Here is a 24752-nt window from a genome sequence, read left to right on the forward strand (position 1 = left end):
GAAGAGCATGGGGATACGTTGGTGGAGCGGATGTGCAGGGAGGTACTGTGGTGGGGCAGATAAGAAAAGGGGTACATTGATGGGGCAGATGAACAGCGGGGTTACAGTGGTGGGACAGAAGAGCAAGGGGGTACAGTGGTGGGGCAGATGTGCAGGAGGTACAGTAGTGGGAGGGAACAGAAGGGGGTTCAGTGGTGGGACAGAAAAGCAGGGGGGGTCAGTGTTAGGGCACATGAGAAGGGTGTTCAACGGTGGGACAGATTAGCGGGGGAGGGGTTCAGTGTTGAGCCAGATGAGAAGGGGGTTCAGTGGTGGGACAGAAGACCAGGGGGTACAGCAGTGGGGCAGATGTGAAAGGAGGTGCATTGGTGGGACAGATGAGCAGGGGGTTACAATGGTTGGGCAGAAGAGCAGGGGGTACAGAGATGGGGCAGATAGTGGTGGGGCAGAGAAGAAATACGGTACATTGGTGGGACAGAAGAGGAAGGGGAACAGAGGTGTTACAGATGTCCAGGAGGTACAGTGGTGGGGCAGATGAGCAGATAAGTTCAGTGTTAGGACAGATAAGAGGATGGTTTAGTGGTGAGACAGAAGAGCATGGGGGTACAGTGATGGAACAGATGTGCAGAGAGGTACAGTGGTGTGGCAGATGAGAAAGGGGGAACATTGGTGAGGCAGATGAGCAGGGGGTTAAAGTGGTGGGAAAGAAGAGCAGGGGCTATAGAGGTGGGGCAGATGTGCAGGGGGTTACAGTGTTGGGGCAGATGTGCAGGGGGTTACAGTGGTGGGGCAGATATGCAGGGGGTTACAGTGGTGGGGCAGATGTGCAGGGGGTTACAGTGGTGGGGCAGATTTGCAGGGGGGGGACAGTGATCTGGGGTGTGAAGGTGCATGATTTGGGGCTGATCTGAGGTGTAAGTGAAGGATAATTTCTCACTACTACTCAAGTAGTTTGCAGAATTTACATTTTTTTTAAAAACTTTTCTTGATTGAATATGTGAAGTTGACATTTTTTTGTTATAAAGTTTAGCTTTAACGTGTCTGTAAACCCTGTTACACCACTTGTACCTACAGCTAAACCTATAAAAAGACCTATAATAAGGCTTACCTGTAGGTACAATAAATATCTCCTAAACCTGCACGGTTTAGGAGATATTTACCATAAACGCTTGCGCCGACATCATCGGCACGAGCACTGAAGAAACGCGCGGTTTCTTCAGCAGCCATGCCATGGTCGCATGTGCGGGAGTGATGTCATCGCGGCTCCATCCAATGAAAGCGCCAAAGCCCACGAACCCGGGAAATATCTCCGAGAGACGTGTCACAGCGGTGTGCGGGGACCGCTGCGGGGGCTTCGATCTAAGGGAAGTAATTCATAATGAGCTTGTATGTGATGCATATTAGCTCTTTATGCCTTTGTCTTACAAGGTTTTTTTTTTGAGTTTACAACCACTTTAAATGCAGGTTCTGTCTTCAGCTTCTGTGTTTCACATGTGAAAATAAATCTGTGTTTATAAACAGTAGTTTTCCTTTACAATTTCACTCAATGCAGCTCGCTAACCTCCAGCTATTGGCTCTCTGCCCAAAATAAAGATGGCATCCGCGGTTTTCTCAGCCGACCCGCGATTGGGTGAAAGCGAGTCCTGGCAGCGGCCTCTAGCGGTACAAACCAGCAACTGCACCTGAGCGCGTCCCCTCAGATGGCCGCTTGACGTCATCGAGCGGGAGGGCAGGCGGGAGCTGACCGGACGCGGCTGAGACAGGAGGAGAGCTTCGGCAACATCTTGTTATTCCCGGGCAGCGAGCAGCGGAGTCCGACTTCCATGAGGGCAACTTGGGGTAAGGCGGAGAGAGTGAGCCGTGCTGGTGGGGGGAAGTTTTCTATCACTCTCTCATAGACTTCTATGAACTTCTCACACTAGGTGAACAATGCAGGAAAGGTGGGACTGTTGCCCCTAGCAACCAAGTCTGCCCTGTTTTCTGATTGGCTGATCAGCTTCATACATTCATGGTTGCCCTGTCAGATTTTTTTCTTGCACATTGAGAAAGAGTTGTTGCCCATAGCAACCAATCAGGTTTAGTCTGGAATAAGCTGGATTCTGGAATGCTGTGGGCACCTGTCAGGTAACACAAACTGGAAATCTATCTCTGGAAGTTTTACTCGGCTGCCCCATTCATCTCTATGGAGCGTGGGGGGAAAAAAATGACTCAAAACATGGCGGCCGGCGTACCGCTAATCAGTGCGAATTGTGAGCGGCGCCATTCCACCAATGGAACATTGCACCTTGCCAGGCCTTGGATATGGTGGCTGCATTCGTTTTCTGTTTTTAGACTTTATTTTTTTGCTTTAGGCTAAGTTTACACTTGGGATTGGGAGGTAAGATCCCAAATCCCTCATCTGCCGGTGTCCTATCACATAGTGTCCCCCATCGGATAGTGTCCGCTGTGTACCGCGCATGCGCAGTACTCAGGACACACAGATTACGAAAATATGAGAAGATGAATGGAGCCTGCGCTGTGAATCTAGGTTCTAGCCCCATCATCCAAGTGGACATAGAATAAAAAGAGCCGAGCGAGGCCGTGCCCAAAGCGTGGCGAGCGGCCCTCTAATATTTACAGCCCTATGTCCACTTGGATGATGGGGCTAGCACCTCGACTCACGGCGCAGGCGCCGTTCATCTTTGGAGATTTTCCGAATCTCCTTCTGCTCCGTGCTGCGCCTGTGCAGTACGGGGCGGACACTATCCGATGGACGGATGATGTATGGCAGAACACTGGCTCTAAAAAAAATAAAATAAAAAATAAAAAAACAGTACCCGGGTAATGCCTGCAGGCATCAACTCAGTACAACCCCCTTAAATACTGATGATGTACCAGGTACGCAACTGGTCGGCAAGTGGTTTTTAGGCTACACCAGGACAGGGTTATGTACATGCTGCAATGCTTTGATTCACAATGCAGAAAGAATTCTACCTCCTGTAGCCCTTAGTGGGCAGGACTGCACACCCAGAGATGGTGGGGGTTTGTACCAACCATGGGCAGTCATGCGGGCTTTTAGGGGGCAAAACAAGGGTGAGGAGGTCATATAATGCATTTAAAATAGTACTCCTTATCATGTTTGGCAGCAATGTCAGTATTTTTGCCATTGGGAAGATTGCCTTTCATTTCCTGTCCTATAACCAAAATGGGAAGTGAGTGGAAATCCTTCCAAAATAAGGAAGCTCCTGGTTGTCACCAGAACTAGTATCCCTATAAGATTTCCCTTTCAGTTCTGGGGACTAATAAAATTTGGGGATTTTCTTTCACTTTTAGAATGGTTACCAGGAGAAACCGAGAGTGAATCTCCTTAACTCCTTACCAAGACTTGCGGCCACTCATTAAAATTGGAAGAAAAGAGGTTTAACCTTAAACTATGTAGAGGGCTCTCTACTGTAAGAGCGGCAAAGATGTGGAATTCCCTTCCGCAGGAGGTGTTCTCAGTGGGGGGCATTGATAGTTTCAAGAAACTATTAGCTAAGCACCTGAACGACTGCAACATACAGGAATATACAATGTAATACTGACATATAATCACACACATAGGTTGGACTTTTGTCTTTTTTTATTTTTTTTTTATTTTTATTTTTTTCAACTTTACCTACTATGTATCTAACTAGGACATAGCAATTCATATCTGACAGGTGATCTACTCCCTTTTTTTTTTAAATAACAGACATCTTATACTTACCTCCACTGTGCAGCTCATTATGCACAGAGTGGCCCTGAACCTGGTCTTCTGGGGTCCCTCAGCAGCTGTCTCTGCGCACCTCCCCCCCACAAGGACTCAACACCTTTATGCAAGCTCTCTCACATGGTGTGGAGTGTTTGTGGGCACGCTCCCGCGATACAGCCGTAGGCCATAGCTGCTCACTGTATCACTCAGCCCCGGCGCGCTGCGTCATTGGATGTGATTGATGGCACCGTGCGCTAATGGCTGAACTGCTTTCAATCCATCCACTGTAGCCAATAAACGGCCAGGCTGAGCATCGAAGAGTATGTCGGGGGGGGGGGGGGGGGTGGTATTGTTGGATGTTTTTCACCTTAATACATTAAGGTGAAAAAACATTTACCTTTACAACCTCTTTAAGCCCAGCTCGGGGCACAGCAAAAAAAAAAAACTCCCAGTGGGCACAGCACAAACAAATACTCCTTAACCACTTCAGGACCGCCGTATTGCCATTGTACATCAACACAATGGCACAGGCAGGCACAATCACGTAGATTTACGTGATTGCCTTCCAGCGGGTGGGGGGTCCGATCGGACCCCCTCCCGCTGTTTACGGCGGTCCAGTTCGGTCCAGGAGCGCTCCGTGATGAGGGGATGGCCGTTGGTTTTCGGCCACCCCCTCTGGATCGCTCCTGGCCAATGAGAAGCTTCCTCCCCTGTGTATTGTTTACACAGGAAGGAGGAAGTGATGTCATTCTCCTCGGGGCGGTCTTTTTGACCGGACTACGAGGAGAAGACTAATAGTAAGTGTGCACCAACACTACACTGACATGTAGGTACACACAGGCACACAAACCCCCCTCCCCCCCCAGTCACAGTGTCACTGATTGCATTGATCATTTCTTTACTGATCAATGCATTCAGTGTCAGTTGTGACAGTAAAAACTGTCAGGACAGTTAGTGTTAGGTCCAGGGTAGCCCCCTATCACCCCCCAATAAAGATTTAACCCCCTGATTGCCCCTAGAGTTAACCCTTTCACCCCCTTTTGCCAGTGTCACTAAGCGATCATTTTTCTGATCGCTGCATGTGTCGCTAGTGTCGCTAGGTAGCTAGTTATTTTTTTAGGTTCACCGCCAGGTTTTTATATCGCTAGGTACCCCGATATACTACCCAATAATGGTTTTAACCCCCTGATTGCCGCTAGTTAACCCTTTCACCCCCTTTTGCCAGTGTCACTAAGCGATCGTTTTTCTGATCGCTGCATTAGTGTCGCTAGGTAGCTAGTTATTTTTTTAGGTTCACCGCCAGGTTTTTATAGCGCTAGGTACCCCGATATACTACCCAATAATGGTTTTAACCCCCTGATTGCTGCTAGTTAACCCTTTCACCCCCTTTCACCAGCGATCACAGTATAAGTGTCACTGGTGACGCTGGTTAGCCAGTTAGTTATTTAGGTTCCCCGTCAGGTTTTTATATAGCGCCAGGGACCCCATATACTACCTAATAAAACTTTGAACCCCCTGATTGCCCCTAGTTAACCCTTTCACCACTGATCACCGTATAAGTGTTACGGGTGACTCTGGTTAGTTTGTTTTTTATAGCATCAGGGCACCCACAATTTATTACCCAATAAAGGTTTAACCCCCTGATCACCCGGCGGGTGATATCAATTAGGTTTTAGGGTCAGGGTCTGCGTCGCCCCAGGCAGCGCTAGGTTAGTGCCAGTACCGCTAACACCCACACGCAAAGCATACACCTCCCGTAGTGGTATAGAATCTGAACAGATCAATATCTGATCTGATCAGATCTATACTAGCGTCCCCAGCAGTTTAGGGTTCCAAAAAAACGCATTGTTAGCGGGATCAGCCCAGATACCTGCTGGCACCTGCGTTTTGCCCCTCTGCCCAGCCCACCCAAGTGCAGTATCGATCGATCACTGTCACTTACAAAACACTAAACACATAACTGCAGCGATCGCAGAGTCAGGCCTGATCCCTGCCATCGCTAACAGGTTTTTTGGTAGCATTTTATATTCAAATCCGGAAGGCAGTGCTTGGTTTTCGGGGTCCCGTACGTGGCTAGGCTCCCAAAAAGTCCCCCACATGTGGTATCCCCGTACTCCGGAGAAGCAGCAGAATGTATTTTGGGGTGTCATTTCACATATGCCCATAGCATGTGTGAGCAATATATCATTTAGTGACAACTTGGTGCAAAAAAAAAGTTTGTAATATTCCCGCAACTTGTGGCAAAATATAAAATATTCCATGGACTCAACATGCCTCTCAGTAAATAGCTTGGGGTGTCTACTTTCCAAAATGGGGTCATTTTGGGGGGTTTTGTGCTATTTTGGCATTTTATGGCCTTCGAAACTGTGATAGGTAGTGAGGAGTGAAATCAAAAATTTGCACCCTTAGAAATCCTGAAGGTGGTGATTGGTTTTCGGGGTGCCGTGCGTGACTAGACTCCCAAAAAGTCCCACACATGTAATATCCCCATACTCGGGAGAAGTAGCGGAATATATTTTGGGGTGCAATTCCACATATAACCATGGCATGTGTGAGCAATATATCATTTAGTGACAACTTTTTGTAAAAAAAAATTTTTTTTGTCATTATTCAATCCCTTAGGACAAAAAAAATAAATATTCAATGGGCTCAACATACCCATCAGCAATTTCCTTGGGGTGTCTACTTTCCAAAATGGGGTCACTTGGGGGGGGGTTGTACTGCCCTGCCATTTTAGCACCTCAAGGAATGAGATCGGCAGTCATAAATTAAAAGCTGTGTAAATTCCAGAAAATGTACTCTAGTTTGTAGACGCTATAACTTTTGCGCAAACCAAAAAATATACGCTTATTGACATTTTTTTTACTAAAGACATGTGGCTGAATAAATTTTGCCCTCAATGTATGACTAAAATTTAGTTTATTCGATTTTTCTTATAACAAAAAGAAGAAAATATCTTTTTTTTTTTTTCAAAATTTTCGCTCTTTTTCCATTTGTATCGCAAAAAAAAAAAATCGCAGAGGCAATCAAATACCATCAAAAGAAAGCTCTATTTGTGGGAAGAAAAGGACGCAAATTTCGTTTGGGTGCAATATTGCATGACCGCGCAATTACCAGTTAAAGCAGCACAGTGCAAAATTGCAAAAAGACCTCTGGTCCTTAAGGTGTTTATTGGTCCGGAGCTGAAGTGGTTAAAGTGGTCCTAAAGGCTGAAGGTTTTATATCCACGGGTGTCTTAGCCATCTGGGACTCTCCTCCTGATTGATTGAGACACAGCACTGATGCCATTGGCTACCGTGACCCTCAGTCAGCCAGCCAAGGGAGAGGGGGCGGGGCTGGGCTTTATGTCTGAATGGACACACGGAGCTGTTACTCGGTTTGGGTGCCCCCCCCCCCCATAGCAAGCTGCTGGCTGAGGGGCACTTGACAGGAGGGAAGGGACAGAAGCAGCGAAGAGGGGCCTTTGTGCAAAACCAACTGCACAGAGGTGGTAAGTATGTTTTTATTTGTAAAGTCGTTTTTTTTGTTAACACTTTAGGATAAAAAGCCTTCTGTGTGCTGCAGCCCCTCTAATACTTACCTGAGGTCCATCCAGCCCCAGTGATTGTTGTAGGAATATCTTTTCGTCCAGCACGCCCCTCATTGGCTCCTGCTGCAGTCAGTCAATAATAGAAGTGGGGCGGAGCCGCAGATCTGTGTCTGAATGGACACGGCAAGCTGCTTGCTGTGGGGGTACGCAACAGGAGGGAGGGGACAGGAGAGTGCAAATCCACTGCAACAGAGCAGGGAAGTATAACATGTTAAGTCTCACTGTAATTGGCTCACTGTAATGCACCCCCAGCTGCCAAGAACACTTTTTTGGTACATCCAAGGATTTTGTGCCCCTGGGCACATTCTGTTTTGATCTCTGGCTGACCCATCGTGCAATGGTGGCGTCTCCTTTTGTCAAACGATGGATACCAACATTGCACTATAGGGTACTGGGTGGAGCAGTTCAATGTAGGGCGTTTTGTAGCTTTATTTTATTGTTTGTTTTTATTTTTTCATGCTAGGTTTTGTGTAGAGTAACACAATGTCATTTCCATAGGATTTTGTGGGAGTGGAATAAGCAGACTGGGCCGTTACTCGCTGTGCTGGTAGAAAAGGCCCTGGTGCCTACTGGAGTTTCCTGGTTCTGTTGATTATGAACAGAAGTTTCCTTTCAACTGTGAAACATTGCTAATAGTACATATTTATATGCTTGATGTGGATCATTTCCCAACTGTGAAAAGTTATAAATTCCATATTTTTGCCAGCAGAGGCCATCAGTCATCAGATAAGCACACGTTTTTTAATTTAGTGTCTGCAGCAATGGAACTGGAACTGTATGGAACTTAAAATACTTCACCGCACCACACCACCCCCTACTATTTATTTGCAATTATTCATTGTCCTGTCATGCCTCAAGTATGTGGCCTAGATGGGGTTTGTGGTAAGGGTTGATAAATGGCAGCCTGTGTGTCATCTATTTTATTCTTTTTCCCCTCAGATTGCCATTCACACCAGTGATTAATGCTTGATATTTTTGGCTTGTTTAGTTGAATACGTCCTTATCTTGGAGAAGCCTTGGTTGTGAAGGATATTATTACTTAGGGCTGGGTGTGCAGAATCTGTTCTGTCAGGAGACACTTTAAGTGCTGCCGTTACACTAAGACCTCTTTCACACCGGCATGAACCCACCAGCGGATCTGCCCGCTCAGGTGGAGATCTCTCCGCTGATCCCCATTAAGCAGTCGGATGACAGGTCTGTTTGCTCCACTGATGCAAAGCGGGCACAGCCCTCTGTTCTCTGAGGTTGTTGAATGGAAATGGACCGCCTGTTTGTTTTACATCTGACTGTTATCTGATCTGCCAGATGTATAGGGAATGGATCCCCCATTCACCTGTTTTTAGTGGATCAGATGTTGGCAGGTGTCTGCTCCATAGAGAGCATAGGGTAATCCGATCGGATCCACCTAACTGGCGGACCTGGTCAGCGTGAAAGAGCCTAAATGGGCATGATCCATATCCACATTTCATTTTAGTAAAATTAAGGAACAAGGCCAGAATTATGGAAATCTCAGTGTTAGGTTTATTGTATTTAGCCAGTTGTAGACAGTTTCTATCCGTAGGCCAGGCCCCTCCTGACATGTATTGCCCCACCTAGGGCTTAATCATAGAGGGGTCAATCTGTCCAAGCATATTGCTTTATAGTGTGTACTTGTCTCAATCCAGAGTACTGTCATTTTTGTCTGCTGCCATGTTCCTCTGCTATTTGCAGGAGTAGGGCTGATACGATTAATCGATATTGTCAACGATTTTCATTATCGATTAGTTGGTCCGCACCATGTGATCCGCGGAACGGGCCACCGCCTTAGGAAAGACCGCGGCTTCGGCCTAGCTTCGGAGCTGGCGGCCATCTTGGTACACCCGGCGGCGGAGAGCTGCACGCTGACGTCACCCCCAGCACGGCGTTCAGCCTGTCAGCCCAAGTGAATGAATTCTGGAGGAGTCACGGAGTTCTTCTGTCCCCGCACATCCCCCGTCCTCTTCTTCTGTCCCTGCACATCCCCCCCCCCCGTCGTCCTCTTCCTCTTTCCCCGCACAGCCCCCGTCGTCCTCTTCCTCTGTCCTCTTCCTCTGTCCTCTTCCTCTGTCCTCTTCCTCTGTCCTCTTCCTCTGTCCTCTTCCTCTGTCCTCTTCCTCTGTCCTCTTCCTCTGTCCTCTTCCTCTGTCCTCTTCCTCTGTCCTCTTCCTCTGTCCCCGCACATTCTCTCTCCCCCCCCCCCCCCCCCGTCGTCCTCTTCCTCTGTCCCCGCACATTCCCCCCCGCGCCCCCCCCCCCCCCGTCGTCCTCTTCCTCTGTTCCCGCACATTCCCCGCTTTCCAGCGCTGCCGTGATTGGAGGTTGGGCTCTGCACATGCGTGCATCCATCTCCCAGCTTCGGGGTGCCCTTCACTCCATTTGGAGGAGTCGGCCGAGTCACGTGTGGCGGGTCCGGACTGAGACTGCCCCGGCCCACCGAGGAGGAGCCGCTGTCACCATGAAGGGGTGAGAAAACCAGAGACACCGGAGGGGGGGGGGGGGAGGGGAGCACTGAGAGGGGGTGGGGCTGTGAGAGGGGAGGAATGTGTCATCTATACTGGAGGGGGGGACACGTGTGTGTGTGTGTGTGTGTGTGTGTGTGTGTGTGCGTGTGTGTGTGCGTGCGCATATATATAATTTCTCCCCCCCCCCCCTTTTTTTTTTATCCGATTAATCGAAAAAATAATCGGACGATTAATAGATTATGAAAATAATCGTTAGTTGCAGCCCTATGCAGGAGTACCTTCTGGCAAGTTCTCCTGACACCAAGAGGAAAAAAGTGACAGGAAAGGGAGCACCAGCATGCAACCTGTGATTGACAGTTTCAGCTCTTTTCTTGTGGGGTGTCTCCCTTCCTTTCAGTCAGCTCTCAATGAGCTCTGCAGAGTAACTTCAGCTCCCCCCCCCCCCCCCCCCTGCTGTCTGGAAGCTTAGACAAGCTGTATAAATTCTGTTTCTTGAATTATGTAGCGAAGAGCAGACGGCAGATAAACAGGTACAACTTATGTAGGAGGATTTGTTTCATCTTGGTGTATCACTTGAGGCCAGTCAACGATTTACAAATCTTATAAACCTATATTTTATTCACAATCAAACATGGAAAATGTATCAAATGTTTAAACTGAGAAAATGTACCATTTTAGGAAACAAATCATGGCTGCAACACGACTCAAAGTTGAACCGGGTCAACATAATGCTGGCAAAGTAAATGGTACTAACAAGGAAGAGCTGGAAGAACAAGCGGTGCACCAAAAGGGATTCTGGACCCAAAACAAAATTTCAACATGTACTTGGCCAAAAACCAAAATGGACTGTTTAAAAAATTATATATATTTGAGTTTTTAAATCGCTTTCAATAAAAATGTATCCCTTTTAAATTCTATGTTTGTCTTCACACTTGTCCATTGCGGTGTTAAAAAAAATCTTGCTTGCTGCATATTTGGTCAGCTACAAGATCGAAGCTCCCTATTCAAATGCATTGAAAAAGTGGCAAAAAACACAACAGTGTTGTGTTTTAATGCGGTTTTTGAGTCATGTGACCCATGAAAAACCCTCTGTAAGCACAGTAAAATTGCGTGTGTTTTTTATATATATATATATATATATATATATATATATATATATAACACATACACACACACACATCCCTAGGAAGAATATTTTGCAATTAATTTAGGTTAATTGGCAACAGGTCAGTAGCGTGACTGGATATATAAAAGGGGGAAAAAACAAATCTTAGAGTGTCTGAAAGGTAAAGATGGGCAAATGTCCAACAATTTCAGAATAATGTTGCTCATCCTCCTGGGTACACAATATCAAGACATTCAGAGAATCTGGAAATATTTCTGTGTAGAAGGGACAAGGCCAAAACAAAATATTGGATACCTGTGATCTTATGGCCCTCAGAAGGCATTGAATTAAAAACTGGTATTAGTCTGTGATGTCACTGCATGGGCTCAGGAATACTTCCAAAAATTGCTGAACCCAGTTTGTCATATCCAAAAAAGCAAGCTAAAGCTCATGCAAAGATGGTGTATCTGAACATGATCCAGAAATGTTGCCGCCCTCTCTGGGCCAAACACGTTTAAAATAGTCTGTTACAAAGTGGAAAACTGTTCTGTGGTCAGACAAATTGAAATTTGACCTTCTTTGTCAACCATGGGTGCCGCATTCACTGGACTGAGGGACCTTCCAGCTTGTTAGCACTTAGTTCAAAAGCCTCCATCCTTGTATCTCGCGGCGTCCTAGTCTCGCAGTCCATCTACTAACAGTGAGTGACTTTAGGAACACAGTTTCTTTTATCTGCACCTGTCAAGTTTTTTGTTTTCCATCAAGTACCGTCATTTCCCCTCTCTGGGTGAGGATTGTTTGCAATCACTAACCCCCCACGTCCCAGCGGGTTGGCGGCAGTGCAGTTATTTTTGTTGCCTTAAAGAGGAAGTAAACCCCTTCAAACCACTTTGACCTACAGGTAAGCCTAGATTAAGGCTTACCTGTAGGTCCAAGCAATATCTCCTAAACCTATATGGTTTAGGAGATATTTGCCCGAAAATGGGCACCGCTGTCTACGGCGCATGCGCCGTAGACAGCGGCGCGCAGGCGCACTAAATGCGGCAAGTCCAAGAATGGATTTGCCTAATTTGTCGACTCCCGTGCGCATGCGTGGGAGTGACGTCATCGCGGCTTCGCCGAATGGCAGCGGCGGAGCTGCGAGATGCGACTCCCGTGCGCATGTGCGGGAGTGACGTCATCGCGGCTTCGCCGCTGTCATTGGTCGGAGCTGCGAGACGCCACCAGCAAGATGGATGTGGCGGACTACAGGGATCAGCGGCGACATCGCTGGCTCCTGTGTCAGGTAAGTGACACATAATGAGCTACTATGCGATGCATAGTAGTCCATTATGCTTTACCTTTGCAGGGAAAAAAAGAGGAAGTAAACCCATCAGGGTTTACTTCCTCTTTAAAGTCACAAACACAGACTTCAGGGGAGATTTATCATATAAAAAAAATCTGTCAGTTTACATTTTGATTCTGTTACGATCGATGGATTTTGTGCTTTTAAGATCCCAGGAGGATCAGATGTTTTTGTTATTATTTTTTTTTATTTTTATTTAATGATTTTTATGTTTTATCATATCACATCATAAGTCTCTTCACTGTGCTGTATTTTGTTTATTTCCTCCCAGTGAATCCCCCATTAAAGTGGTTGTAAAGTCAGAAGGTATTTATTTTTTAAATATCAACGCATTAGGCTAAAAGTTTCTGTATGCAGCAGCGCCAAGCCCCCCCCCAAATTACCTATCTCAGCCCATCAATGAGCAGGACCGCCTTGGCTGGCCGAGACTGTCCTGGGTCTCCTGACTGATTGAGACAGTATTGGAGCACCATTGGCTTCCACTGCTGTCAATGAAATTCAGTAAGCCAATAAGAGTGGGCATGTCTGATCCACAGCTCTGTGTCTAAATGGAGGCAAGCTGCTTTCTGTGGGGGCAATCAGGAGGGGGGTCTGAGCTGCTCTGTGTGCAAAACCACCTGTATAATGTGTGTGGTGGATTATTTTATTTTTCTTAGACCCGGTTCACACAGGGGCGACTCATCAGGCCACTTGACAAGTCGCGTCCCTTTCTGTGCAACGGAACAGTTGAGTCGCTTCGACTTAGAAAAAGGTTCCTGTGCGACTTTTGGGGCGACTTGCATTGACTTCTATACAGAAGTCATTTTATCCTCACTTGTCTCCAATACCACAGACCAGACAGGTCCCGATTGCCTCTGCTGCTACTGACGGCTCTGGTAAGCGGCCAGAGGGGGGGGGGGGGTGGCACCTCTCCTGCCGCCGATAATGGTAATCTTTAAAAAAGTCTTCCTTCTTAAAATTTACTTTTTTTTTTTTTTTTTTTTTTTTTTTTCTGAACATTCGTTGGATTTTCTAATAGTGGGGTCAAATCGATGTTAATTTTCAACCACAGTGATGGGAAAATTTGGAAATAGAAGACTTCTTGGTCAAAGGAATTTTCAGACAGTGTATGTGGTTTTCGTTCAGAAATTACATTCATTTTAAAAACAAGTGAAAATTTCAAACATTCATCCATTGAATGTACAAACCAAATACGTCTGAATATTCTCGTCTAAAAATTGATCCATGTGCCCAGCATAAGGCTCCATACACACCTATGCAGTTTGCTTTTGATGTGTTTCTGCAGTGCTTTTTGCTGTGAGTTTTGATTTTTGCACTCGATTTTGCGATTTGCATTTTTTTTCCCATCCCAACTATATTGTATCATTTATGTACAAGTTAAACAGGATTGGCGGCTGAAAAAAGGCATCAATGCATCTCTATGGAAAAAAAACTGATGATCATCAATTTTACAACAGTTTACATCAGCTTCCATCAACATTATTTTAAAAAAAGATGGGGAGGGCACGGCGCATCAGATGAAAAAAATGTAATGTTATTGGACAAACAGTGTGTGTGAGATATAGATATAGATTTATATATTTTAGCTGCGGCTCCTGAAGCTTTTTTTTTTTTTCTAAAATTAAAGTTGCCTAAACTGCAGTTTGGGTATATTTGTCTAAATTGGACCTTTGCATCTGTCTGACTGGACTGAGATGTTCAGCCTGGCCACAGGGGGCACTGTCTCTTTTGGCAGGCATGGAACTATGGTCTGGTCAGGCGCTTGGGTTACTCTCTGAGCCAGCCCAGTGGGAGGGGCGCTCACGGACATCACGTACTTTGGAGTTCCGGTCCAGTATGATGTGCTGATTACATTGTCCTGGTCCCCCTGACGAGCCAACCAGGAAGGCTACGGCCTGGGGTGCGGATCCAACCGACTTTGATGTCTAGGGGCTGGCAAACCCGAGGCAAGGAAACTAAATGAGGATTCTGAGGTGGTTGGGTGCCGTATCTGGTTTGGGAGAGACCCAGGGGAGGACTCTTTTTAGAAGAACGCCACATACGGATTGGTTTTCTTAACAAGAGCCTGGAAGGGCTGAAGTAACCGAGAGAATCCGGTCTTGTGGATATCGCCAAGCAGGATGAAAGATGCAGGTATCCTACAAGTGTTTCAAGTTTAGTTTCCCTACATGTTCTGCAACAACGTCTGTGGCAAAGACTTTGTTCCTGAGTAAGCACCAAGTTGGCTGCTAGGCCTTGTGAGAGAGGGACTGTCCAACTTGAGTGATCATCCAGCTGCGAATGGCTATTCTCTGGATGCAGTCAAATTAAGCGAGTTCTTTAACGTTTTTAGGCTTTGACACTAATGCCGCGTACACGCAATCGGACTATCCGCCTTAGAAGTTTTAACTCAAAATTGTCCGGCGGGCAATGCGCCCGTCTGTCCGCTAGTTCGCCGGACTTTTGAAATGAACGGACTTGCCCATGCATGGAGAAAAGTCCTTTCATTTTGAACGTGGCTCCAGGTAGACGGGACTAGCGCAGGAAGTCAATGTCGCCGCCTCCATCTGCGAGATTGACCCTTTAATAAGGAGACCCTCAGATACTGACCACCCCCCACCCTATGTGAATGAGTATAGGGTACCATACACCCCTACCCATTCACCTGGCGAAAAAAGTGTAAATAAAAAAACACAACACAAGTTTTTAAAATTTATTGGACAGCTCTGGTGGTCTTCTCTTCTGCCTTGGGGGGACTCCTCCACTATCTTCTGCTCTTTTACTAGCGGAGGAGCCCGGCTTTCTTCTTTGTCGCCACTGTCCGGGGGTCTTCTTCCGACTTTGGGGGTCTTGTCCCCCTCTTCGGTTCTTCTTGCCGGGCCTCCGCTAGAGGTCGACCGATATATCGGGCAATATTTGCCATTTTTTTTATTTATTTTTTTAATCGTCACCAGCCGATTGTGCTAATAAAAAGGCAGATTTATAACTACAGCGCGACTTGCAGATGACTTCTGTAATAGAAGTCAATGCAAGTTGCCTGAGACTTTAGAGCCCGTTCACACTGAGGCAGCACGACTTGCAGCGCGACTGCCTCAGGCGACCGGGATCTGACTTTAGCGGCGGCTTGTGAAATGACTTCTGTATAGAAGTCAATGCAAGTCGCCCCAAAAGTCGTACAGGAACCTTTTTCTAAGTCGGAGCGACTTGAGTCGCTCCGATTAGAACGGTTCCATTGCATAGAGCGGGACACAACTTGTCAGGCGGCTAAGTCGCCTGACTGGTCGCCCCTGTGTGAACCGACCCTTAGTGAAGACTTTCCTCCTCTCTGGGCAGTCTGCCAAGAAAAGAGTAAAGAGATATAATGTTTACACTTGAATGAATGAACTCAACTCTATGTGTAGAGTTCTCAGTTTAACCATTTAAAGACTAAATCTTTTCTGACACTTGTTACTTACAAGTAAAAGTCCTGTATTTTCTGCCAGAAAATCACTTGGAAACCCTAAAAATTATATATATTTTAGCAGGGACCCTAGGGAATAAAATAGCAGTTGTTGCAATTTTTTATGTCGCACAGCATTTGCGCAGAGGTCTTTCAAATGCAATTTTTTGGGGGAAAAAAATACACTAAGAATTGAAAAAAAAAAACAGTAAATTTTTGCATTTTTTTTTTTTTTTTTTTTTTTTTTTTTTTTTTTTCAAAAAGTTTTGATTACCTGTTTATATTTAATATATGTGTGTGTGTGTGTGTGTGTGTGTGTGTGTGTGTGTGTGTGTGTGTGTGTGTGTGTGTGTTGTTTTTTTTTTTTTTTTTTTTTGTTTTTGTTTTTTTTATCTAAATTATACATACAAGTGAACTGATTGGAGGTTTGTTTTGTTTAATAAATGTCAGAAATTTTCTGTATCACTTATTAAGGCTGCTTTTACACTGGAGCGGGCAGGCGTTGACGGTAAAACGCTGCTAGTTTTAGCAGTGCTATTTGGCTGCTAGTGGGGCGCATATAACCCAGCTAGTGGCCGAGGAAGAGGTTAAAGGGGTTGTAAAGGTAATTTTTTTATTTTCTACATAGGTTCCTTCAAGCTAGTGCATTGTTGGTTCACTTACCTTTTCCTTTGATTTCCCTTCTAAATGTTTTTTTGCTTTGTCTGAATATCTCACTTCCTGTTTCTCCTTAGTAAACTTCTCACCATCACCAGAGCTGGTGGTTAGTCAGCCAGAACAGCTTACTGAACAGCTTACTGAGGAGGAACAGGAAGTGAGAAATTCAGACAAAGAAAACAAAGAAAAAAAAACATTTAGAAGGGAAATCGAAGGAAAAGATAAGTGAACCAACAATGCACTAGCTTAAAGGAACCTATGTAGAAAATAAAAAATTTACCTTTACAACCCCTTTAAATGCGCCCGTGAAGCGCCGCTGCCAAATCGCATTGCATGTGCTTCGGCAGTGGTGCCTATTCATATCAATGGGCAGGAGTGGTGGAGAAGCGGTATACACCACTCCAAAGGTGCTGCTTGCAGGACTTTTTTTTTTTTTTTTTTTTTTTGTTACATCCTGCCAGCGCATCGCCTCAGTGTGAAAGCACTCGGGCTTTCACACAGACTGCAGGGGAGCTGTTTTGCAGGCACCTTACAGGGGCTATTTTTAGCCCGTAAAGCGCCTGAAAAACATCCCAGTGGGAAAGGTGTCTGTTTAGATTTTATGAGATGAAAGGGGGAGGGGAGGAAAAGGAGAAAAAAATCGGCATCATATATCTGCCATCGGCCACAGTGATTTCTAAGCATCGGCCAGAGAAAAACCCATATCGGCCGACCTCTAGCCTCCGCTATCATCTTATAGCTCTTTTACTAGCGGTGGCCCGATCTTCTGTTGCCTTCTTCTCTTCTCCCGACTTCGGGGGTCTTGTCCCCCTCTTCGGTTCTTCTTGCCGAGCCTCCGCTTTCTTCTTCCAGCACTTTTACTAGCAGTGGCCCGGTCTTCTGTCTCCTCCCTCCTCTCCCCTCCAACACTCTCTGGCCTCAATGATAGGGATGTGTTGTGCGGCAACTTGTATAGGGACAAGGGGTGGGGTCACCGGTGATGTGATGAGATCATCATGTGACATCACCGGTGCCCCTGCCCCTTGTCCTTATATAAGTCGCCGCACAACGCGTCCCTGTCATTACGGCCAGAGAGCGTCAAAACAACATCTCAAGGAAGAGGAGGAGAAAAAGCGGCGGTGACAGAAGACCGGGTCACCGCTAGTAAAAGAGCTATAAGAAAAAAAAAGTGGAGGCCTGGCAAGAAGAACTGAAGAGGGGGACAAGACCCCCGAAGTCAGAAAAAAAGGCGACAGAAGACCAGGCCACCGCTAGTAAAAGAGCTATAAGATAGCAAAGGCCCATCAAGAAGAACTGAAGAGGGGGACAAGACCCCCCCCCCCCAGACGGCGGTGACGAAGAAAGCCGTGCTCATCTGCTAGTAAGAGCACAAGATAGCGGAGGAGTCCGGTGAGAAGGCCCCCCAAGACGGAAGAGAAGACCACCAGAGCGGTCCAATAAATTATTTAAAAAATTTGTGCTGTTTGTATACACTTTTTTTTTTTTTTTTTTTTTCACCAGGTGAATGAGTAGGAGTACGTGATGCCCCATACTCATTCACATAGGGTGGGGGGCCGGTATCTGCGGGCTCCCTTATTAAAGGGGGCTCCCGGATTCCGATAAGCCCCCTGCCTGCAGACCCTGATGATCAACGGCCAGGGTTGTCGGGAAGAGGCCCTTGTCCTAATCAACATGGGGACAAGGTGCTATGGGATGGGTGGGCCGCAGGGCCCCCCTTGCCCAAAGCACCACCCCCATGTTGAGGGCACGCGGCCTGGTACGCTTCAGGAGGGGAGCTCGCTCGTCCCCACCCCCTTTCCTGACCGGCCAGGCTATGTGCTCGGATAAGGGTCTGTTTTTCGGCGTAGGGCTTCCCCTTTAAGTCCATACGAGGTGACGGGGCCAGCGAGGTGTCAATCTCGCCTATGGAGGTGGCAACATTCACTTCCTTCGCTAGTCCCGGGTACCTGGAGCCACGTTCAAAATGAATGGACTTTTCTCCGTGTGTGGGCAAGTCTGTTCATTTCAAAAGTCCTGTGGACTCCCACCATAGTCCGGCGGATTGTCCGCTGGAAAAGTCTGGTTGTGTGTGTGTGTGTGTGGGCAGGTCTGCTCCTTCGGAAAGTCCGGCGGACCCCCGCTACAAAGTCTGACTGACTGTCCGCTGGACAGTCCGATCGTATGTACGCAGCATAAGAGTACCTGAACTTCCTTTTCCAACCCTCTGATCCCAAGTTGAAAGACTGTTCAATTGTTTGAGTTTTGCAAATAAAATCCATTCAAGTGGATCTATTGTCAGTCTGAAGTTACTGGGTCATCTACCACGGGACATCCCCTAGACGTGCAACAAAGAGAACGGAAGGTAACGGTAAGCCCAAAAATAGCCAGCAGCTCCTTCGGGGGATATATATACATTCAACAAATCTCAGCAAGAGGCTCGGTCCTTAAGTGGTTAATCATTGAACTATATCCACACTGGTTGGTACCATGTTAGCATTTTGCCAATCTGCTGGCGCCACTCCCATTTCTATTTATTTTCTTTAAATGTGGTAAATTTTCTCAGTTTAAACATTTGAATGTGTTCTATTGTAAATATAAAATATGGGTTTGCAAGATTTGAAAATCGTTGCATTCTGTTTTTAATGTATATTTTACACCGCATCTGGGGCAGTCATTTTATTTTAAATCTATCAAGATTATTAGGTCGGCTAGCATTTTCAGAGTCAACAGTGGCAGCTCAGGATGTATCATAACTGGTTTACTTTAAGCTGTCTATGTGGCAGTCTCAAAGTTTGCGTGTAAAGGAACCTCCAGATCCAAAACCACAGCTATATCATTTACCTTGTGTCTGTCATATTACCACAGCATATCCCTCAGTATCTGGCCTCTACATAGAACATTGCAAAATCTACGTCCAGGCCTTTCCTGAAACACTTCAGTGCTGAATCTGTTAACATTGAACTCTGGGTAACTTTTATTTGGTTGTTTTCTTGTTTAGAAATCATTGCATGTATTTTGTAAATCCTAAAAGGAGGCGGAGAAGGATGTAAAGCTGTGAAATCTGTGTTTTAACGTGGTGCTCTAGGTGTCTATATAGTATATTACATAGGTAAGATTGAAAAAAAGACAAGTCCATAAAGTCCAACCTGTGTGTGTGATTACATGTCAGTATTACATTGTTATATCCCTGTATGTTGTGCTCATTCAGGTGCTTATCTAGTATTTGTTTTGAATCTATAAATGCCCCTCGTTGAGACCACCGCCTGTGGAAGGGAATTCCACATCCTTGCCGCTCTTACAGTAAAAAACCCTCTACGGAGTTTAATGTTAAACCTCTTTTCTAATTTTAGTGAATGGCCTCATGTCTTGTTAAACTCCCTCAAGTTTTATCCCTATTGTGGGGTCACCAGTATGGTATTTGTATATTGAAATCATATCCTCTCTCAAGCGTCTCTTCTCCAGAGAGAATAAGTTCAGTGCTCGCAACTTTTCCTCATAACTAATATCTAGGGCTGAAACAACTAATCGATCGGCCAGTAACATAATGGGGTTAAATAAAATGAGCCCTTTATAGTACAAAAATAAAACCACCACTGTAAATATTACTTTCACTGTTCTACAGTAAAAAAAAAATGAACCCCTTCCAGTGGTGATTATCATTTTTTTTTTAACTGGGTTTACTCCCGCTTTAAATGAATGGGGGGCGGTTTTCAGACTCCTGAAAACCATCCCAGTGTAAAAGGGGTCTAAAATGAATGGGACTGTTGGCGAGTCAACAGCGGGTCAGAGGAGGAGCCGCTGAGAGACAGATGACAGTTGCACTTTTTTTTAAATTTGGATTTAAATCAAATCCCCCCCCTGATTTAAAGCCTCGGCCTGCATAGTTTTTGGGTACTTTTTTTAGCCAACAGTTTGGTCTGAGGGTTTGACATTGTGCCTGGTGCAAAAACTGTTATTGGCTGTAGGGAAGAACCGAAATTTCAGCCTCCGAAACAACATATTGGCTGAAAATGGCCTTTTCGGCAATTTGCCGAAAGAGAAAAAGGCAGATAATGGATCTGAAAATGAGGTGGGGCTCTGCCCCCTGCCCCTGGTGCTGCCCATTACAGGGGTGTCGTATAGCGTAGATTTGAGAGAAGAGCCACCTGGTTGATTAGAGTGCCGGGAACATCACAGCTTTCATTTCAATAGCTGTGTGTTCCCCATTGTGTGCCGTCGCATAAAGCCCCTCCCCCTTGTCCGGACACTTTGCTAGACAGGTCACCTGTCCCAGGATTGGACGGGTGATCTGTCTATCAAAGTTCCCTGGAGGGGGGGGGGCTGTATGTGGCGGCACACAACGGGGAACACACAGCTATTGAAATGAAAGCTGTGGTGTTCCTGGCGCTCTAATCAACCTGATGGCGGCTCTCCTCTCTCTTCCTCTGCACAGGCAAGGCTGCACTGATCTTGTACCATGTCCCCAGTCTCTGATCATTTCCTGTATAAAAAAATATATATTTTTTAAAAACTGTCATTTTCTGTATCGGTCATTTTTGGTATCTGTTTCGGTCTAGTGTCGTTTCGGTGCACCCCTAGTTATTTGGGGTAGTACATTTTTATAATATGGCTTTATTAGTAAGCTATAGCCTCCATTCAGCAGAGAGTTGTAAAAAAGCTTTGGTAAATAACACTTCACTATGGCTTGATGCATAAAGTCTGCAATGAGACTATAAATGTCTGAGGTTACCCAGAGAAGTGGCACAAGTACACTGCTAGTGATTGTGTGTGAAAATGAGCTGTGTGTTTTTTATTTTATTTTTAATTTTTTTTCTCAATGCATAGAATGCATTAAGATGAAATCATTATGCCTTTAGAACCAATTTAATGTGGAACTACAAAAATAAAATTTTGCATCCTCTCCCCTTCTCCTTCTTTACTCCTCCCCCCCTTTTTTTTTTTTTCCTCCAGCTCTAACATCTCTGGGTAGTGGCTGTAGAACACAACATAAAAAATGTACATGAACTCCTTTTCAATGTGCCTTTCCCTACTGGCTGACCTATACCTGACTTTACCTTTGTACAACCACGTCCCGTAATTAAGGGTGGCTGTACACAGCAGCTATGAATCGTAGACTGGAAAATACACCAACCAACGTTTTCGATCTCGGCCCCACTCACCCGTGTGCACAAGGGTCAAGTCTTTTATTTCCAGTTTGAGTTTTTACAGCTTCTATCTAGCAATGGCTACACGGCTATGACATGAGAGAGGGAGCAGTAAAGTATTTCTTACAGTATTAGACCTCATGCACACGTAAAATATACCTGTCCATGCTGGATCATTCTGTCAAAAAAAAACCTGCATAAAAACAGCTTGTTTTGCCACATTATGCGCATTTACACGCATATAGCGTTTTGAAGCTTATGCGTGTAAACTCCTTCTTTTGGGTAGAATTGATTTATTGTGGCCACTAGAATGATTTTGTGTGTGAATTATGCCAGTGAGCTCTCTGAATGCAGGTTTGGAGCTCCCCCCCCCCCCCCCCACTTGATTTTTCAAGAATTCTAAATGGTTTTATAGAAACAAAAAATGATTGAGAGGTATGAAGCTGCACATAGTAGTTGATGACTAGTAAGAATCATTGGTAAGACATCTGTGAGATGTATGAGTCAGACGGAGCATGGAGTTTCTGTGTTCTCAGATAAGCTATTGAAGGCTTAGACCATGAAAGGAAGAATGGGTGACTCAACAAAAGTACAGTATTCTTTATCATTCAGGATTTATATAGTGCCAACACTTTACACATTACTTGTAAGAGCTTAAATCTAAAAGACCTTATTGCTTCAAGGTGGTAAAACTACTAGCTGTATTGGAAAAGGAACTCTTGAAGATCTTGCTGCTAGATTCCCCTAATGATATACATTAGATTCTGAAACCCTCCCAGAATTTTCTAAATGGCGAAAGACCTGTACTGGGGTCTTCTAGCCCTTTAAAGCATTCATAAAAGAGAATTAATGACCAAAACTATTTTGGCCATACCTCACTTGTGGGTGACAGGAGTAGAATTACTTTTGTCCTCCCGTGACTCAGAGTCCACTGATGGACGATTGCCCTATATACCCTATTCATATCTATGGTGCCGCTTCTCAGAACATCTATGTAGTAAGAGCACGTGCGTTACAGTGCACAGTTGGCTAGGGATTGCTTGCCGCAGAGGCTATTTTTCTTTGGGCACAAGAAGACCCATCATGCACGGGTGGCTACATGGGGCCCTACAAGGGAAAGGAGCCACCAAAAAAAGCTGCAATCGGGGAAATGAAGGAGCAGCAAAAACTGTAAGCTAATTCAACAGCATCAAAAATAACGACTGTGTGGGTGCAATGCTTTCCAGGCGTCTCCAGGAAAAAAAAATAACAAATGCACTTTTATTTTTTTATTTTTTTTCCTTCTGAAATGTGTATTACATTTTTCTGCAACGGTGAACTTAGACTTTTAAAGAGGAAGTAAACCCTGCAAACAAAGCCTGTGCTATGTATGCCCCTCTTCCTTCCGGGGCCACAGACTCCGGCTCTGTGACTGGCCGAAGTCACGTGACATCACTCCCGCACACGTGTGCTGGAGCCGCCAGTCACAGGACTCGCTAGTGAAGAAGCAGCACAGAGGGCCATACGTTCATAGCGCATGTGCCGATGATGCCATCAGGGCAGTACAAAGTAAATCTCTCCTAAACTGCGCGTGTTTAGGAGATATTTACTGTACCTATAGGTAAGAATTATTATAGGCTTATCTATAGGTACAACTTGAAATGGAGATTTACAACCGCTTTAAATACTATAACGGCAAAAGACCATCCACTTGATCGGCTGTAAACCCGATTAATGAATTTTGAGCTGGGCACATATCTGTAGTGTTTACTTATCTCTCTCCAAAGCACTATGTTCTGTAGCTGCCTAACTTCTGAGACAGGAGCTAGAAGTGTGTGTGTGTGTGTGTGTGTGTGTGTGTCGGGGAGGTTGCTATAAATTAGCAGTCCGCATGCTACCTAACCCTAGGGTCACATGTATGCATTTTTTAGTTTCTTTTGCAGAGACGCACTACAGTACATTTTAACATGGTTTCCTAAGGTAAAAGTTCACATCTTTGCGTTTTGTGGCCGGTACATTTTTGGAAAGGGTTGGACTTTTTTTTCTCGTGATTTGTGAGTAATAGACTCAATTGAACCACTCCAGAAACCCAAGTGTTGTTGTGTTTGATGCAATTTGTGATGTGTTTTGCATCTTTTTTTTAACACTGTACATAGCTGGTTGCTAAGGAGGGGGCTGGGAAGCTGGGTTTCCCCGTTGACAGCTGAATGTAAAAAAAAAAAAATGCCGGGGGGGAAAAAACTGTGTGGGCTCCCCCCAGGTCCATGCCCGGCCCTTTGGGTCTAGTATGGAATCAGAGGGGGAACCAACCCCCCCCTGGGAAATCCATACCAAACGCTTATCAGTGAATCAGGTCAAGATAAGGAGGGGACATGGAGGTTTCCTGGGGGGGGGGGGGGAGGGGAGCAAGCAAGAAAGCATGTTAATGGGGGGAAAAGGGCCTCTTCCTGATGACCCTGGCCGGTGGTTGTGGAGGTATCGCCCTCCATATGTAAATGGATATCGCTACCCATTCCCCTCAAAAAGCAGTGAAATGTGAGGCCTTTATTAATAAAATAGCTCTGAGCCGTCTTCTGCCACTGGTCACTTGTTATAAAAGAAAATTAAAAGCCTCCCTCCTTCTGTGACTGTCTTCCCCCATTGTGCTATCGCTCGCTGTGATGTAGGGGGGCTGGGGGGGCTTCCACATTACGGTAAGGCCCCTGCGCGTGGACCCTGACAACCACCGGCCAGGGTTGTCGGGGAGAGGTCCTTCTCCCCATCAACATGGGGGCAAGGTGCTGGGGGAGGGGGCTGTGTGACTCCACCCCCCTCCCCCAAATGTTGAAGTCATGTGGACTGGTATTGTTCAGAAGGGGAGGGGGGGCGGCTCACTTGTCTTTTCGTGACCTGCCAGGCTGCATGCTCGGATAAGGGTTTAGTATGGATTTTGGGGGGACTCCTGCGCCGTTTTAAAAACTATTTTTGGCGTGGAGGTTTTCCCGCCGACTCCATACTAGACCTGGGGGACCCCATGATCCTCCTTTCTTCCCAGCCCCCTCCTTGGCAAGCAGCTACATAGTGTTTTTGTAGTGTGTTTTTAAAGAGAAAAATAAAAATGCAAAATGCATAACTGCATGCAAAAACGCACTGAAGACAGCAGATATACATGTAAAACTTGTGTATGGAGATTTGCTTTATCTCTGTATCATCTGAGGCTGTTCGCTTCACTGGGTATATGTGCGGGTTTACATCCACTTCATGTCCTTATGGCATTCAATAGAATCTGGCCATCCTTTGGAACCAGTACTAAGCACCTGTTGCAGCAGTGGAGAAACCAGACAGAGCAGCAGTATGATTATTTC

At 45.7% G+C, this 24752-nt stretch overlaps 1 protein-coding gene across 1 annotated transcript in view; it reads left to right on the plus strand.

Annotated features, from left to right (window-relative positions):
- The first annotated feature begins 1673 nt into the window (after window positions 1–1673).
- Window positions 1674–24752, plus strand: part of BTG3 (BTG anti-proliferation factor 3) — a 48552-nt gene continuing 25473 nt past the window's right edge. Inside the window, exon 1 of the mRNA XM_077480056.1 lies at window positions 1674–1839. The gene's annotated coding sequence lies outside the window, so the exon portion shown is untranslated. The remainder of the gene's footprint in view (window positions 1840–24752) is intronic.

This window comes from Lithobates pipiens, unplaced genomic scaffold (genome assembly GCF_037356315.1).
Source record: "Lithobates pipiens isolate NorthernLeopardFrog02 unplaced genomic scaffold, aLitPip1_a1.2 Scaffold_16, whole genome shotgun sequence".
NCBI classification, from domain to species: Eukaryota; Metazoa; Chordata; class Amphibia; order Anura; family Ranidae; genus Lithobates; species Lithobates pipiens.